The sequence below is a fragment of the Saccopteryx leptura genome, chromosome X, assembly GCF_036850995.1.
Source record: "Saccopteryx leptura isolate mSacLep1 chromosome X, mSacLep1_pri_phased_curated, whole genome shotgun sequence".
In the NCBI taxonomy this organism is placed as follows: Eukaryota; Metazoa; Chordata; class Mammalia; order Chiroptera; family Emballonuridae; genus Saccopteryx; species Saccopteryx leptura.
In genome coordinates, this window is record NC_089516.1 from 17,766,419 (window position 1) to 17,784,203 (window position 17,785).

Here is a 17,785-nt window from a genome sequence, read left to right on the forward strand (position 1 = left end):
ATTATATTCTTTGTTGCTCTGTTGTATTTCTCGTCTTCCTTTCTGTTTCATTAAGAGGTTTTCCTTTACTCTAAGAATTTGAAGTCTGTCAAAGCAATGCATTAAATGATTCTTAATCACTCTGATCCAGTGTTTTGTTTTCTCATCCCAGAGATGGGTAACCTGAAATGCATGCTGGTTGTGTAATTGCAACATGTCTTTGACCCCCTCCTTACATACTGACCACGAGAGAGCTCAAACCTCTAGACTTAACCTAGGGTTAGAGAGTGAAGAAATTAGTTGGTTAGTAAGAATGGGTAAGAGCTTTCTGGATAGCTTGTCATTTTAATGTCTGTTTGTAAGTATGACAGTTGATTTTCCTGCATTTTGTTTAGCTATGTCCATACAGAACATTGAATTTTTCTTTCCACATTAAATATCTGCTGTTCTCTCTTGGTTAACAACTTTACTGACAGAAAAAGAGCAAATGAAAAGTCTGTTTATACAATCTGTATTGATTTTCAAATCAAGTGGAAATTTATTTTAAAGATATAGAAATCATAACAGGGTTACTTCATGTGAGAGTCTGTCCGTTATACCACTTTGGGGAAAAATATTTTGAATAGGAGAAGTATCAGTTGGATTTTGGCAAATATAACTGGGTCAGCAACTGGGCCACCCAAGCTCTTTTCTTTTTCCCATTAGAACAGTGTTACCCTAGAATCAGCTTTTACTACTGACATCCCATGGTGGCTAACTCCTTTCCCTTGAATTGTACTTGTAGCAGATGGTGTTGAATATATGCATATATTTTTGTGATCAATGTCATGTTGAAATTTGAATTAGTACAGTGCAGAAGTGTGTAATGGCAACATAGCTGTAAAGTGTTAGAGTTGGGTGTTAGATTAATTCATTGCCATCTGTCTTTATTTTGCTAATCTACTTCTGTGGACACCACTCAAGCATTGTATGTTCTTTTTAAAAAGTTGTGTGAGTGTGTATGTGTGTGTGTGTTCAGGCATGCAAAATTCTAACAACAGTTATAACACTCTTCCCCATCCCCAGAACAACAAACAAAACAAACCAGGTGGTTCTTTGAATATTTCTGTTGGAATTTCTCATCTTTTTCTAGGTTTGATTTTACACACAGTTTTCTATAGAAAATGAGAGGGTAAGTTATTGTGTTGTAAAGGTTACAAAGATTTGACTCTAGAACCCTAAAAAACAAATCTACTGATAATGTTTCTACTGTTGATTTTCTCATTTGAGCTCTCAGTAATCAACTACAACATGTTTAGTCTCAGTGGGAAGCTTTTGTAAATAATATTTGCTGTTTGAGAGGAAAATTTATGAAGAAATTTAATTACTATATGAAATAGTGGTCCTCAAAACAAGTGATCAGATCTAGATCATAAACAAAAGTGGTGGAATCTGTGCATTATTTCCTAAAGGGAAGGAGCCATTAACTTTTAAATGATATAGAGAAATTATTTCTGAAAGAGTTTATATATTTGCTATGTGATTAAATAAGATTTTATTGGTTTTGGAAAAGAATGTTGAGTGGGTGTTGGGCAGATAAAATAATTTATGCTCACTTTGTTAAAGATGGCACTGCCCACATGGAAGCTGCCGCCCAGGTGATATTAATGTGTGTTGGGGGCGGGCTGTGGGCAGGCAGGATCCTTGTAGCCTGGGGCTTCATTTTAGGACTAAGCCTTTCCCACCCTTTTTGATGTGGGGTGGTACAATCCCATCATGCCTCAGATAAGTGACTTTGTGTTAGAGACTACCCTATTTTGTATATTAGATTAAAGGTTTTGATTTCTGCACTATAAAATGGGGGCAGAACGGGAGCTTGCTCTCTCGGTTCCTGAGATTAGCATTAGAGGAGAGAGTCGAGAGGAGAGCAGAGAAAGGCCACGTGGAGGAGGCCAGGAGAAGCAGCCAAGATGGTGGAGTGTTGAGTGAGAAGCCAGTTTGTGCAGAGTTTGTGCAGATAGGAGGAAGAAGATGGGGAACAGAGGTGAATAAGTCTGGTGAGATAGAAAGCTTTGATTCTAGGAAACTCGGATAAGTCAGTAGCTTTGTGAGCACTGAATGTGAGTGGGTTTTGGAGCCCAGTGTGTGTTTTTACTTGCCTTCCGGGTGCAAGCTAGGATTAAAGATGATGGCCCACTGGCCCTGGCTGGATGGCTCAGTGGTAGAGCATCGGCCTGGCCTGCAGGAGTCCCAGGTTCGATTCCCAGCCAGGGCACACAGGAAAAGCGCCCATCTGCTTCTCCACCCCTCCCCCTCTCCTTCCTCTCTGTCTCTCTCTTCTCCTCCCGCAGCCAAGGCTCCACTGGAGTACAGTTGACCCCAGGCGCTGAGGATGGCTCTATGGCCTCTGCCTCAGGTGCTAGAGTGGCTCTGGTTGCAACAGAGCAACCCCCCAGATGGGCAGAGCATCACCCCCTGGTGGGCGTGCTGGGTGGATCCCGGTCGGGCGCATGCAGGAGTCTGTCTGACTGCCTCCCCATTTCCAACTTCAAAAAAATACAAAAAAAATAATAGTAATAAATAAAGATGATGGCCCACCAGTTTTTGGCTCCATTGTTTCTTTACCGATTGTCCAAATCCAATGTGAACGTGCATGGGCCAGCCTGCTGTAGTGGTGGCCATGGCAACTGGCCATACAGTGGGCATTTACTCACTTAGTTGTGAGGAGGAGTAGAATTTACCACACCAAAATATATCTCTTTGGCATAAGGATTATTTTATGTTTATTATTTTTTAAGAAACCATTGATACCCCTGGCTAGGTGGCTCAATTAATTGGAGTGTTTTCCCAATGCACTAGAGTTGTGGGTTCAATTCCTGGTTGGGGTGCATGCAGGAGTAAACCAATGAATACTGGATAGGTGGAGCAACAGACCAATGTTTCTCTCTTCTCCTTTCTTTTTTTTCCCTCCTTCCTCTCTCTAGAAAATAAATTAAAAAAAACCCCACAGAACCCTGGCTGGGTATCTTAATTGGTTAGAGAGTCATCCCCATACGCCAAGGTTGCAGGCTCAATCTCCAGTCAGGGCACATACAAGAAGCAACTAATGAATGTATAATTAAGTGAAACAACAAATCAATGTCTCCTCCCCCTCCCAAAGCAATCAAGTAAATTAAAAAAAATTAAGAAAAGAAATTGCAGACACAGGAGAAGCTCTGAGAACTAAGGAGAAGTTACTCTTTTTTTTTTAAAGACTTTATTTATTCATTTTAGAGAGGAGACAAGGAGGAGAGAGAGAGAGAGAGAGAGAGAGAGAGAGAGAGAGAGAGAGAGAGAAGAGGGGAGGAGCAGGAGGCATCAACTCCCATATGTGCCTTGACCAGGTAATCCCAGGGTTTTGAACCGGCGACCTCAGCATTTCAGGTCAACGCTTTATCCACTGCTCCACCACAGGTCAGGCAAGAAGTTACTCTTTTGTAAGAGTACATTTATATGAGAAATCTTCAATTGTGAGGATGTCTTCTTCCTGTCTTCCTCTTCCTTAAAGAAGAATGGCTCTAAATCTCTAGAAAATCTTATCAATGCAGAAAGCAATGACTTAAATCTGCATAACAACTTTAACCTTGTTTACTGTGATTTTTCTTGTCACCTCCCATAATCAGCTTACCCCATCTGCCACAACAACCAACATCTTTTCTTTTATCTTCATCTGGAGATAGTATTCAAGTTGGTAGTTTATTCCATTTATTTTCTTTCTCTTTTTTTAGATTTCATTAATTTTTAGAGAGAAAGAGAGAGAGAAAGACGGGGGAGAAGCGGGAAGCAGCAACTCATAGTAATTGCTGCCTGTATGTGCCTTGACCAGGCAAGCTCAGGGTTTCAAACCAGCAACCTCAATATTCCAGGTCAACACTTTATTCACTTTGCCCACTGTGCCAGCCACCACAGTCAAGCACGGTAGCTTGGCCCATTTTGGAGAGTCACTCAATTTTTCTGGATATCTCTCACATATACAGGATGTGTACATGTTATTAAAGTTCTGTTTGTTTTTCTCTCTTTAATCCACATTTTATGGCAGGGGGGGGTTAGCCAGGAATGGAAGATTGTAAAGGAAAATTATTTTTCTTCTCCTGAAGTTGTTAAAATGTATTTTAAAGTTACAATAAGATCAGAATGGGAAATAGCATTTATAAAAATGAAGCCTGTTTTGTCAATTAATACTTAAGAATTTGTTATCATTTGTCATTGAGCTTATCTAAGAACTCTAAATAGTCCAATAACTAAAACTAGTCTTTTTATTTATTTTTAATTTTTAAAGACTTTATTTATTGATTTTCGAGAGAGGAGAGAGAGAGAGAGAGAGAGAGAGAAAGGCAGGGGAAAGAATGAGAAGCATCAACTCAAACTGGTGACCTTAGTGTCCCAGTTTGACGCTTTATCTACTGTGCCACTATAGGTCAGGCTAAAACTAGTCTTTTATGGTAGGCAATGTAGTTATTTCCTCTGCTAGAACCTTTGCTTGTGTATTTTATTTCTGTATTTTTGTGTTGATGTTGTGAAAAAAGAGAAACAACAAGTTCAAAATAAAGTTGTTTGTGCTAAGCTGCATGTAGGCCGGGGGTCAGGAACCATTTTGGCTGAGAGAGCCATGAACGCCACATATTTTAAAATGTAATTCCCTGAGAGCCATACAATATGTTTAACACTAAATACAAGTAAATGTGTGCATTTTATGTAAGCCCAACACTTTTAAAGTACAATAAGACTCTGATTCTTTTTAATAACATTGTTATGCTGTTGCTAACCAATGATGAATAAAATACTTCTTACCGTTAATGTGACTTCTGGTGCTGCATAGTTTTGCTGATGGCTTTGTAGTCTGGTTGATACGTGGTGAGATTAAGCTTCATGCAGGCGTTGAGACTTCCATCCATTTAATGTGATCGTAGGTTGGTCTTAACGTTCTCTAGATGTGAGAAAGACTGCTCACATGCATACATAGAGCCAAACATTGTCAGTACAGCAATACCACATGCTGTAGTGTATGGTATGTGATGGGAAGTGCGTTCCAAGTTTTGACAATCAGCTGGTCCATGGGTTGAACTTTTTTTATTTCTCCACACTTGTGTTTGCTCGCCAACTCTGCTTGCTGTCGTGCAAGTCTTTCCAAATCTTCATTCAGTGACTTGAACTTATTCACCTATATGTCTGAGGCCTTCAGGTCAACAGCTTGTAGCTCAAAATCTCTGACGGAGACACCGGGGATGTAACTCAGGTTGGCGCTGTCCACTGCACACTCTTGCAGATGGGTGATGAACTTTAAAAGACAAGTGCTCTCACGAAATTCTCCAAAGTGCACTTTGAATGACTGCAGGACATTAGATGTGAAGCCCGCTAGCTGCTGGAGATCAAGATGTTGAGCAGGGTCACTTGCTATGCATGCATCTTTAAACTCTCCCAGTTTTTCAAAGTGTAGTCAACGACCTGTTTCAATGTGGGCGATGAAGAGTTCCAGCTTGTTTTCAAATGCAAACACTGCTTGTTGAAGGGATAAGACTGTATTTCCAATGCCTTGCATTTTCACATTGAGCTGGTTCAGATGTTCAATCATGTCCACGAGATAGTAGAACTTCAGGAGCCACTCAGTGTTAGCTAACTCAGGATGCTCGACGTTTTTCATTTCAAAAAAAGTTCGGATTTTGTTCAGACAAGCTGCAAAACAGCTGAGCACCTTCCCTCTTGACAACCAACGCACATTGCTGTGCAGAAGCAGACCAGGATAATTATTCCCAACGTCATCCAGCAGTGTTTTAAACTGGCGATCATTTAAAGCTTGGGCAACAATAAAGTTGACCACCCGAATGACCAGTGACATCACCTCACCAAGCTGCTCGCCACACATCTGAGCACAAAGCACCTCCTGATATAGGATGCAGTGAAAACTTAGGATGGGTCTCTTTTCATGTTCACAAAGAAGTGCTACAAATCCTCTGTTTTTCCCCACCATGCACGGAGCACCATCAGTACACACCAAATTAAGTTTACCCATCTGTAGATTTTTTCCTTTAATGAACTCAGTGAAAGACTTGAATAAATCCTCCTCTCTTGTTGTCTCTTTCATAGGCAAAACCACAAGACTTTCCTCACATAGTGTGTCACCGACAGCACACCTTGCAATCACGCTGAACTGAGATAAATGGCTTACGTCTGTTGACTCATCCAAAGCGAGAGAAAAGAATGGTGCTGCATTTATGTCCTTCACTTGTGTTGCCTCAATTTGATTTGTCATCATGGTGGTATGATCATGAACAGTTCTTGCCAATAGAGGTATGTCTTTTGTTCATTTGATTATCTTGTCTTTATCTGAAAAGTCCTTGAAAAGTTCACTGGCAACATCAAGCATGAATGTTTTGGCATACTCCCCACCTGTGAATGGCTTTCTGTTTCTCACAATTGCTAAAGCACCAGCAAAACTCGCCGAATTCTAGTCACCTTGTTGGGTCCAAACATGGAGTTGCTGCTGACTAGCTTGCACTCTGCACAGTAGCTCTTGACATGCTTTCTTCCTGCTGTCCCCCGCTGGATATTTTGATGCAAATGTAGTATGGCATGTGTCAAAGTGCCGCTTTATATTTGACCGTTTCATCAATGCAATTTTATCATTGCATATTAGACACACTGCAGAATCTGCTCTCTCCATAAAGGCGAATTCCTCTGTCCATTCCTGCTGAAAAGTACGATACTCCTCATCTTTTTTCTTTTAGCCATCTTCTTCGTCAAAAAGGTTTCTGCAATTAGCTAGCTGACTACTTGATTAAAAGGAGGAAAGTTTACTTCCTGACCTCACAACGACCTGTGTATGTTACGCATTATCCAACAAAAATTTGGTGTTGTCCTGGAGGACAGCCGTGATTGGCTCCAGCCACCCGCAAACATGAACATGAATGGTAGGAAATGAATGGATTGTAACACATGAGAGTGTTTTATATTTTTAATGTTATTATTTTTTTATTAAAGATTTGTCTGTGAGCCAGATGCAGCCATCAAAAGAGCCACATCTGGCTCACGAGCTATAGGTTCCCCAATCCAGATGTAGGCAAAAAAAGACTTGACAAAACGTAGTCGCAGTTTCAGCCTCTCCTAGGACTGTGGCTTTCATGCAGTCAATCTGGAATTACCTGGTCAGGACTAGTGAAGTAATTGGCTTGAGAGACCCCAACCCCTTTCCAAAGAGAGATGACCTTGTCTGAAATAATGTATGGTTTGCTAGAAACTTTCTTTTCTCAAACCCTCTTTTGTGAAAAAAAAAACCAAAAAACACACCCCTTTTATTTTTCACAGCTTCTTAGAGAGACTTTCTACTTGCTAGATGAGATGCTGGCTGACTCCTGAACTGTTGAATAAAGCCAATTAGACAATTAGCTCTTCAACCTGACTCAGTTGAATTTTTAAAAAAAATATTTGATTTTTTTAAAATAAAAAATTTTTAGACCTTAAAATCTTGAATATTTATGTTTTATTCTAAAGGTGACACACTTTATTGACTCTGTGTGTGTGTGTGTTGAAGGTTTTCTATCAGAACTAGTATTCAAGATTGACAAGGTGGTGGTACAGTGGATAGTGACAGACTGGGACATGGAGGACCCAGGTTCGAAACCCCAAGGTTGCCAGTTTGAGTGCAGGCTCACCAGCTTGAGCACGTGGTCACTGACTTGAGTGTGAGATCATAAACATCACCCCATGTTCGCTGCCTTGAGCCCAAAGGTTGCTGGTGTGAAGCCCAACGTTGCTGGCTTGAACCCAAGGTCACTGGCTTAAGCCAGGGGTCACTTGCTCTGCTGTAGCCCCCTGGTCAATGCACATATGACAAAGCAACCATTGAACAACTAAGGTGCCACAATGAAGAATTGATGCTTCTCAGCTCTTTATTTTCCTGTTTGTCCCTCTCTCTGTCTCTTTCTCTGTCTCGATCACAAAAAAAGGAAAAAAGAAATAGTATCTAAAATGAAGTCCTTTACCTTTGCTTTCAGCATCCACAAATATTAAGCCAACACCCTTGGGAAATAATCATGTATGATTACCACATGAGTTAAAACCATAACTGCTGAAGTATAGGCCTTTTGCCAGTTGACATGCTCTCAGCCCTCTTTGTTTGCCATAGTCTCACATTCTAGAACTGCCTGTTTTTATCAGTTTAACACCATATATTTTGTACTGATGTCTAGATTTAGTTTTATAGACCCTGGTTGACAATATTTTGATTTGACCAGATAACCCCATTCTCTTGTTTCCTCCTTTGTAAGTCTGACCCCGCAATACTTGCTTCATGACCCAGATAAATGTTGTCATAAATGGGTATTTCATGCCTGGGAAGTTCCTTGAATTCTTAGAATAAAAGCTGGCCTCTAAATACCAAGTTTTACATTATTGCTTGCTTGCTAGTGTGCGCTTTGGGTATATCCTGTCCAACCTAATTTTCTCATGAAAAAACTTTGCCATCTTGCCTGCTGAGACTCCCTTTTCACCGCTGTTGTTTGCTTCTCTCCTCTCTCTGACAATGCTGCAATGAAATCACTATGGTTAAAGCTAAAGTCAAACCTTTTAAAATCCTAATTATTGTTGTTGTTTTTTTTCCCTATCTATGATACAATATCGCTGACTAGAAATCTAAAGAGCATCAAGGGGAAAAAAAAACAACTCTCCAAAATGTAAGGATACACATTAGTAAAGAGAAAAACAACTCCTAAATCATGCCACCATGCTGGGCACTTTCATGAGGCTTATGTATAAAGCATACTTTTATAGGCACTGGCCACAACTGTAATTGGAATAGCTGTTCCTGCTAGTACTGCTATTATTGCCAGCTTTTCAAAAATGTGAATCGCTTTTTATCTCTACCATAAACAGATACCATGGCAAAAATTGATTTATTCATAAATTCCACAGATTGAGAAAAACCTCAAACTGAAAGCAGGTCAGCTTTAGTTTCATAAGATGTAAGTCTGGACCATTTTAGGAAAAAATAGAGTTTTCTAGTAAGTTTAGAAATTTTGGTGAATGATGAAGTCCTGAAGTCCTTGAACTATTGGGTCTATAACTTTTTAGGAGGGTGGAAAATCACCAAGAAAATGACTAAGGAGACTTTGACTGCATTGCCATATAGTTGCTAAAGTTCAAGTGGTAAACAAATAAAGGCTGGAAATGTCATTCTGGTTTCTAAATATACCATAATTTCTTTATGAGATTCCTCTTATCAGGAAACATCCGCCCTTAGGACTCTTTGACATCTAATTTGTTGAATTGTTTATAAAACACAGGGATGTGAAGATGCATTAGATGTTGTTTACAAAATATTTTTTTTAATTTTTAAATTCATTTTAGAGAAGAGGGAGAGAGAGAAAGAGAAAGAGAAAGGGAGAGGAGCAGGAAGCATCAGCTCCCATATGTGCCTTGACCAGGCAAGCTCAGGGTTTTGAATCAGCAACCTCAGTGTTCCAGGCTGATGCTTTATCCACTGTGCCACCACAGGTCAGGCAAAAATATTAATTGAACAAACTAAAAAGAACTCCATTTTGAACTCCTAACTATTGAATATAGTTTGATTTTGCTACATTAGTAGGGGACTTGCTCTGATGTTTGTATTTCTAAGAAAATTGAACATGAGTCAGCTCTTCACTTTGTGTGGTAGATTAGGTTTTCAGCAAATAATCATCCTCTCTCATTCCCTCTCCATGAAAAAAATTGCCCAATTGATATTGGGCTTGGCCATGTGCTTTGCTTCAGCCAATGGGATGCTGGTGAATGTGCTGTAAGTAGATGCTTGAAATGTACCAGTGCAGTAGGACTTGCCCTATAAGCTTTTGCTATGAGGTATACATGCTCCAGTTAGCTCTCTGGTCCAAGAAAGATACTATATTCATGTGAACCAGACTTAAACCCAACGTGTGGCTTACAATTAAACTTGAGCTCAGTTAGTTGAACTCAGAGCTGATCACACAGATGTATGAGCAAGAAATAAATGCCTATTGTTATATTTCATGAGTTGGGAGTGATTTGTTATACAGGAAAAGCTAACTGAGATACCTGGCATTAGCAATTTTAACATTTACCATTTCAATTCTCCTCACACATGTCCATGAAATTGAGAAACTTGAATTTGCTACAGCATGAAATTGAGTTTTGAGCACTCATCTAGCACTTCCTTTTCAGTGTAATTTTGTTTCCTATTCATTGCATGCATATTTCATGGGGGCGAGGGAGGGAGGAAATGGTATTCCAAAGTGGTACTTGAGAATTAAGAGTTTGGGACTTAACTTTTGTGTATCTTTCAGGTATACCATACATTTAACTTTAGGGTGGAGAATTTGTGATTTACATTACTTAACTGTATACATTTCATTTGGTATAGCAGATTAGAAGGGCTCATTTGCCTAGTTTTTCTTCATTAATATGATGAGAAGTCCATGTATAAAACATGGGCAATGTGGAGAGCTTCAGAGACAGGTTCATACAGTAGAGGAACCTGAGATTCCTGAAGTAGATGAATCTGAATGTTGGAAGGAGACCAGAGAATCTTTGAGCTTTTCTTTTTCAGTTAATTTCTTTTTAAAAACTAAATGGCTTTTCTTATTTCTCATGGAGAGGTACTAAAGCAGACACTATTCGTGCAGATGCCCATAACAGAAACTATTAATACACCTTTTGTTAGCTTTCCCCCTTTTCCTGCGTCTTTTCTACTTAGTGATTTCTGGGATCACTTCCAAAATAAATGACTTGCACTCAAATCCTTGTCTTTGGGTCTGCTCTTGGGGGAACCCAAAATTCTAGATTGTGCTCTAATGTGACTTTTGTTCTGATTAATGTAGGTATCCTATGAATAGAGAAAAAAGTGGTGTTTATTTTGTTATTGGAATTTATTGGGGAGAAAAAGACTGAATATGAGAATGTCAGTAAATTTTAAGAAGGAATAGTCATATTTTAATATAAAATACTGCAGACATGAGCAATCACCTATTAATTATTCAACCAATGTTTATTGTTTACTACTTTGTTGAGTTTATATTCCAAGTACCCATGATGTAATAGGAAAAGGTACTAGATTCAAGGAATGAAAGAATGGATAGAATGTAATATATTTCCTCATAACGTAGTTTTAGAGTCAGGCCTATAATAAACATGTCATAGCTGTGAGATCTATGCAGTGATAGAGAAGCTGATTAGGTACTGTAGGAACACAGGGAAGGTGTAGCTAACTCAGTCTTCACAAAGAAAATGTTGGCTAAACTGAGTCTGAGAAGACTTAGCTTGACAGACTAGAGTATGGGGAGAAGAGTTGAGACAAGGAAAAGGGAATGGTCATATGCTTAGTGTTCTAAAACTGTGCATATTTTGGAAATAGCAAAATTTTTGGCCTGGCTCAAGTAGAGGATGTATATGAAACAGTATGAAAAAGTAAGGACAACTCAGGCAACCAGAGCCCTTGCCATGGGCCCTGTTCTTACAGTGCCCTGTTCTGGTCTTCCCTCTGGCTAGATCCTCCTTACAAGGCGACAAGTACATGAAGCTAATGGGATATGTCCACCCAGAATTTGAGATTTGCCTTTGAAACAATGCTCCAGGTGTAGTACTCCAGCCCCCTGGGAACTACCAGTGTTGCGTGGAAGAAACCTACTCAAGACACAAACTTATGTCAAGAGGAAGAGGGGGAGGTCTGCCAAGGGAGGCAAAGAAGACCTCCTGAATTTCCTTCTTCCTCAGCTTTTATTGATAAAAAGCAGAACAGAGGTAACAGGATTACAAAGGAAGGAGTCCAGGTGACAAGGGGAAAGAATGACTAATGGCCATTTTGCTGACATAGAGAAAGGGCTAATTTGGGTCATTTGGGTCAGTACATTCTTTTTCTTTTGCTAATTAACAAGCACAAAGGAAGGGACAATCTAGAACTTCTAGGCTAATTTTCTAAAGCCAGTTCACAGGCATTCCTTTGTGTCTGTATAAAGGTCACTGACTCAAACAGTTTCTTGGTGTTTGCATACAAGAGACATTCATTCAGGCCTTTTAACTAAAGTTCCCCAATCCAAGTCATAGAGGGTTCAACGTTAGATGGGTGATTTCCTATATCCAGGTACCTGAGACTTTGGAATTTTCTTTCAAAAGACCTCAGCCCACTGTTGGTCAAATAAGTTTGTAAATATGATATATATGTTTGCTTGCTTATACTTTGCATTGAGTGTGAGGGACAGGCTGTAAGCAGGCAGGGTCCTTATAGCCTAAGGCTTAGTTTTAAGATTTTAAGACTAAGCTTTTCCCCACACCCTTGACTGTTGCATGATAGGGGTGGTGCACTCTTATGAGGCATCCCATTATGCCTCAGATAAGTGACTTTGTATCAGAGACTTCCTTGTTTGTATATTGGATTAAAGGTTTTGATTTCTACACTATAAAATGGGGCAGACTGGGAGCTTGCTCTCTCTCGGTTCCTGAGATTAGCATTAGAGAGGAGAGCAGAGAAAGGCCATGTGGAGGAGAGGAGAGGCAACCAAGATGGTGGAGTGCTGATGGAGAAGCCAGTTAGTGCAGAGAGAAGGAGATGAGGAACAGAGGTGAATAAGGCTGGTGACGTACAAACCTTTGATTCTAGGAAACCCAGATAAATCAGTGGCTTTGGGAGCCCTGAATAGAAAGGGAAGTGTTTTCCCACGGTGTATATTTCTTGCCCGCTGGGTGCAAGCTAGGATTAAAGCTAATGGCCCACCAGTTCTTGGCCCCATTGTTTCACTACTGTCTGTCCGAATCAAATGCGAACCTGCATGGGCCAGGTGACTGTGATGGTGGCTGTGGTACTGGCCTTACACCACTCTATGTCTTTCTTTTTTTTTCTTTTGGTATTTTTCTGAAGTGAGAAGCCAGAAGGCAGAGAGACAGACTCCCGTATGCGCCCAACCAGGATCCACCTGGCAAGCCCACTAGGGGGCAATGCTCTGCCCATCTAGGGTGTTGCTCCATTGCATCCAGAGCCATTGTAGTGCCTGAGGCAAAGGCCATGGAGCCATCCTCAGCACCCAGGCCAACTTTGCTCCAGTGGAGCCTTGTCTGTGGGAGGGGAAGAGGGAGATAGAGAGAAAGGAGAGGAGGAAGGGTGGAGAAGCAGATGGGTGCTTCTCCTGTGTGCCCTGGCCAGGAATTGCAGCCAGGACTTCCACACGCCAGGCTCACACTCTACCGCTGAGCCAACTGGCCAGGGATTTTCTGTCTTTCTGATGGAGAATTATGACATTGGTGTTCATACCCTTGGATTTGAGTGGTGGCCAAAAGCCAGCTGTTTTGGGGATGGAGTTAGAGCTTAGACATACAAGTTTAGGGAATCCATAGGATTGTTAGAGACACACCTTATGTCATGGGAAAGAGACAGGTAGAAAAAAAAAAGGGAGGTGTAGGCTGTAGCTGAAAATCTCCATTTTTACTCTTGCCCAGGACTCGAACTGTTAGCAACAAGCTGACTTCTAGCTGTGATCCAAGAGAAAATCTGATCCCCTAAAAGGGGAGAAGAATCAGATAGACGTTTCTAGCACAGTAGTAGTAAATGATCAGAAAAATCTTTTGTAAAAATGAAAGCAAGACACAAATGATTGAAATGATAAATATGTATATGTTACCACAATAAATTTTTTTAGATGAAAGCAAGAGCAGATATAGAAGGATTGGGAGACCATGACTCTGTCATAAACCTATCTGTGCAGCTGTCTTTTTTCCTCTTTTGCTCAGCGGGCTGGATATAGAAGGAGAGAAGGTAGTGTTACTGGACTAAAGGGGTCCGTATGCCTGTGTGAATCAAAATCCAAGAAGATGCAAACAGGAGCTTGCAGCAAAGAAAGGTAGGGTTTGTTTTTTGGAAGTGGCCTATGCCCACAGTTATAGATAAGCTAATGCTGAAAGACCTGTCTTCCCAATGGCTTCCATGGGATGGGTTATATAGGGTAAGATCATTAACTGTGACTAACAGAGTTAGGGTCGTCATCTCACTAATTGGTCAGCACAAGGGTAGAGGGCACCTGATTAGAGCATCTGGCCCTGATGTCAGCATGGTGTCCCTTCATCCGGCTTTGCCTCTTTTCTGGGCCTGAAGCTGAAACACAACTGAGGCCTAGATCAGTGATTTTCAACCTTTTTTGAGCCGCAGCACATTTTTTACATTTACAAAATCCTGGGGCACACCACCTACCAAAATGACAAAAATGACACTCTAACTGTTAGAATTTATTTAAAGTTTAAATAAATTACATTTATTTAAAAAAAATTAAATAAAAAAGGATAACCCCCTCATATATACAGTCCCATGTAACATCTCTCATATATACAGTCCCATGTAACATCCCTCATATATACAGTCCCACGTAACATCCCCTTATAAATACAGTCCCATGTAACATCCCCTCATATACAGTCCCACGTAACATCCCCTCATATACAGTCCCATGTAACCTCATATATACAATCACATGTAACCTCATATATATTATACAGTTCCATGTAACCCCTCATATATACAGTCCCATGTAACATCCCTATATATACAGTCCCACGTAACATCCCCTTATAAATACAGTCCCATGTAACATCCCCTCATATACAGTCCCACGTAACATCCCCTCATATACAGTCCCATGTAACCTCATATATACAGTCACATGTAACCTCATATATATTATACAGTTCCATGTAACCCCTCATATATACAGTCCCATGTATCCCCTCATATATACAGTCCCGCTAATAGATACTGGAGCTTTCATCAAGGTTGTGGGTTCAAATCAATTTGGCAAATACTCTCTCTATATAGAGACTGGACAAAATCAATTTTAGAAAATGTTGGGTACTTGTGTAACATCATAAGTCCTCAGAGCATCTGTACTGTCAGATTGAGAAGTTTGCTTTCTAGGTAAGGATTCTGATAAATACTAGAGTTCTCCCTGAGGTTGTGGGTTCAAATCTCATGGTCAGCTGGGTGCAGGGGCCTTGGTTCTGTCTGTTTTGATAGTGTATATAGAGATTTGAGCTCTTTAAGAAGATGACCCTTCAGGAGGCCATATACAATATAGATAACATTGTGATACATTGTATATCACCCTCTGCGGGGGGTGGGCCTCTTTTAAAAAGAAAAAGGTCAAATATCTATATACACCATCAGGATAGACATAACCAGCTGAGGCTGAGGCTTCATCTACTGGTGGCAACATTTACCTCCAGTCCTGACCAGAATTAGAAATTGGTTCCATGGGGAGGAGTAGCAGCTTCAACTACTCACAGTGGCCACACAATGACAAGTGCGCGGCAGCCCAAGCGGGGACCTTCCTGGGTATGGATGAGAGGCGGCCTACTATTGGTTCATGGCTAGTGGTCAGGATGAATCCTAGAAGGTGATTGGTCAGTGAGCGTTCCCTGTGCCTCCACTCTTCCTGTCGCTGATAGCTGGAGGGATTGTGAGGGGAATGCTTATGTTTAGATGGAGGCGGCTGGTGGCGGGCTATATCCGGCACGCGGGCCGTAATTTTGGGGACCCATGTTTAATTTCCCCACGGCACACCTGACCATGTCTCGCGGCACACTGGTTGAAAAACACTGGCTTAGATGTTATCTAGTTTGAATGATCTGTGATCAGCAGATGTGAGGCTTTGTTCCTAAGCTTGTTTGATACCTTTGATGCCACCAGAATGTCATTGTCCTGAGGGTTTGATGCCTAAGGGAGTGGTCCTGCAAAGCAGAAGGAGGCAGACGACTCAGGGGTTGGGTGAAGCCAGTTTGAATCAAAAGGGAAGAAAGGAGAAAAGTTCATATTAAAGAAATGAAGTTTCCACAAGGTTAGAGTATGTTGGGATTTTAGTACACCATTTTGGACTGGTGGTTTTCTCTTAACATTTAAAAAACTGTGCTTCATTGATTGATATATAGTGAAGGCAGAAAAGCCTAAGGGCTGATTAAGTCAGTTTTAAAAATTAAACAAAGCCACAACTATACAGCTCCTATTCAGCTTCCTGAACACAAAGCAAGTAAGACAGGATATGTAAATAGGCAGGACAAATGGTCAGGAACTCCCCCTCTCACCCTCTCCTTTTTTGGAAACATGACGTCACCTGTATCTGCAGGCAAAAGACATCAGGCACCTTTTACATGTAAGCTGTAAAGTTATGTAAGACTCAAAAACCCCAACTTTGGGGAGCTCATGTTTTTATTCCTTTTATGGGCTTTGCTGCTTCTCAGGCAAATAAATCCTTTTCCTCCAACATGTTGTCTGAGCATCTTTGTCCTCTGAGAATCATTTCTTTTGTTCCTGCAACAATAGTATATGTAGTTTCAAATTTTAATCAAAAATTTTTAATGCATGAAGATAGCAGTAACGCTTTATTGTGACACATTTCTGTTTATTTCGTTTTCTTTTTTTGCTATTATAAACATTGTTGTAGCAAAGAATTTTTTCACATCACATCTAAAATATTTATCAGGTGTGTATTAGATTCAGACAGACAAAACAATGGAGCCAAGAATTGGTGGGCCATTACCTTTAATTCTAGCTTGCAACCTGCGGTCAAGAAGCACACACAGTGGGAAACACTTCCCTTTCCATTCAGGGCTCCCAAAGCCACTGACTTATCTGAGTTTCCTAGAATCAAAGTTTTCTACCTCACCAGTCTTATTTACCTCTATTCCCCACTCCTTCTCCTAACGCACCATTCTGGCTGCCTCCTCCACGTGGCTTCTTTGCCTTGCCTCCATGGGCTCTTCCTAGAACATAATCACTCTTCCCCAGAACAATGTGATCTCTCTTCCTTTTAAAACCTTTTGGCGTGAAAGCCCTCCCCCAACACAGATTAGTATAATTATGCTCACCCCAAGCAAGAAATGTAAGGTATTTTCCACTGAGGAAGAAAGAAGGACGTAGCCACCAAGTGTGGACAAGCAAAAGCTTTATTTAGAGCTCTCCTCGGTGAGGTTCACTGGTCCACAAGACAGGGGCCAGGGAAGTCGCACAGCTACTCCTGCCCAGGGGTAATTTATAGTGTTGCTAGGGTGGTGGTGGGTGGCGAAATTTTATTGGCTGACAGACAGTTGTTCTTTTTCAAAATGCTCCTAGGCTATTTCTTTTGGTGGTCATGGATGTGGGTGGTTCCTCATGTGACCTTCCCCCATTGCCAACTGACCTCACATTCCGACCTTTTATGTTAGATAGGGCACCGCTATTCGTCTGGCTACTTCCTGCTGGTTAGGGGTGTTGTGGGGAAGGGAGGTCGAAAGGTGGTGGCTCTGAGGGGAGTCACCTATATGAGTGTAGGAGCATCTCGTTGACCATGACTCGAGAAACCTTGCAGATGTGACCCTGTAAGAATCTAAAAAAGAGGAGCAAATACGAGTAATATGCCTATAATTAGAAGAGAACCTAGGATAGGGGCAACCCAGGTGAAGATGAGTGACTGCCACCAGGAGTTAAGCGGGTTGCAGGAAGAGAGGTCCTTGTGCAGTTTCTCTTGCAGATGGTTGAGGACATTGATGTTCTTTTTCACCAGGCCAGTCTCATTGATATAGGACCAGCATTGCTCCCTGCTTTAATTCACTCTGGCGGCAGGTTCCTGGTGGGAGGGACAGGAGTAACAGGAGCATCTGCAGGGCCCAACCTTTTAGTGAGCCAAAGACGGGTGGGGCCCAGTGGTTCCATCTGCCAGTGGTCCTGCATGGGGGCAAGCTTGAGGCAGGAAACATGGTACCAAGGTGTTTTCCCTAGGAGCTTGGCTGCGGTAGGAATAGTCAATATTACTGTATGGGGTCTCGTCCACCT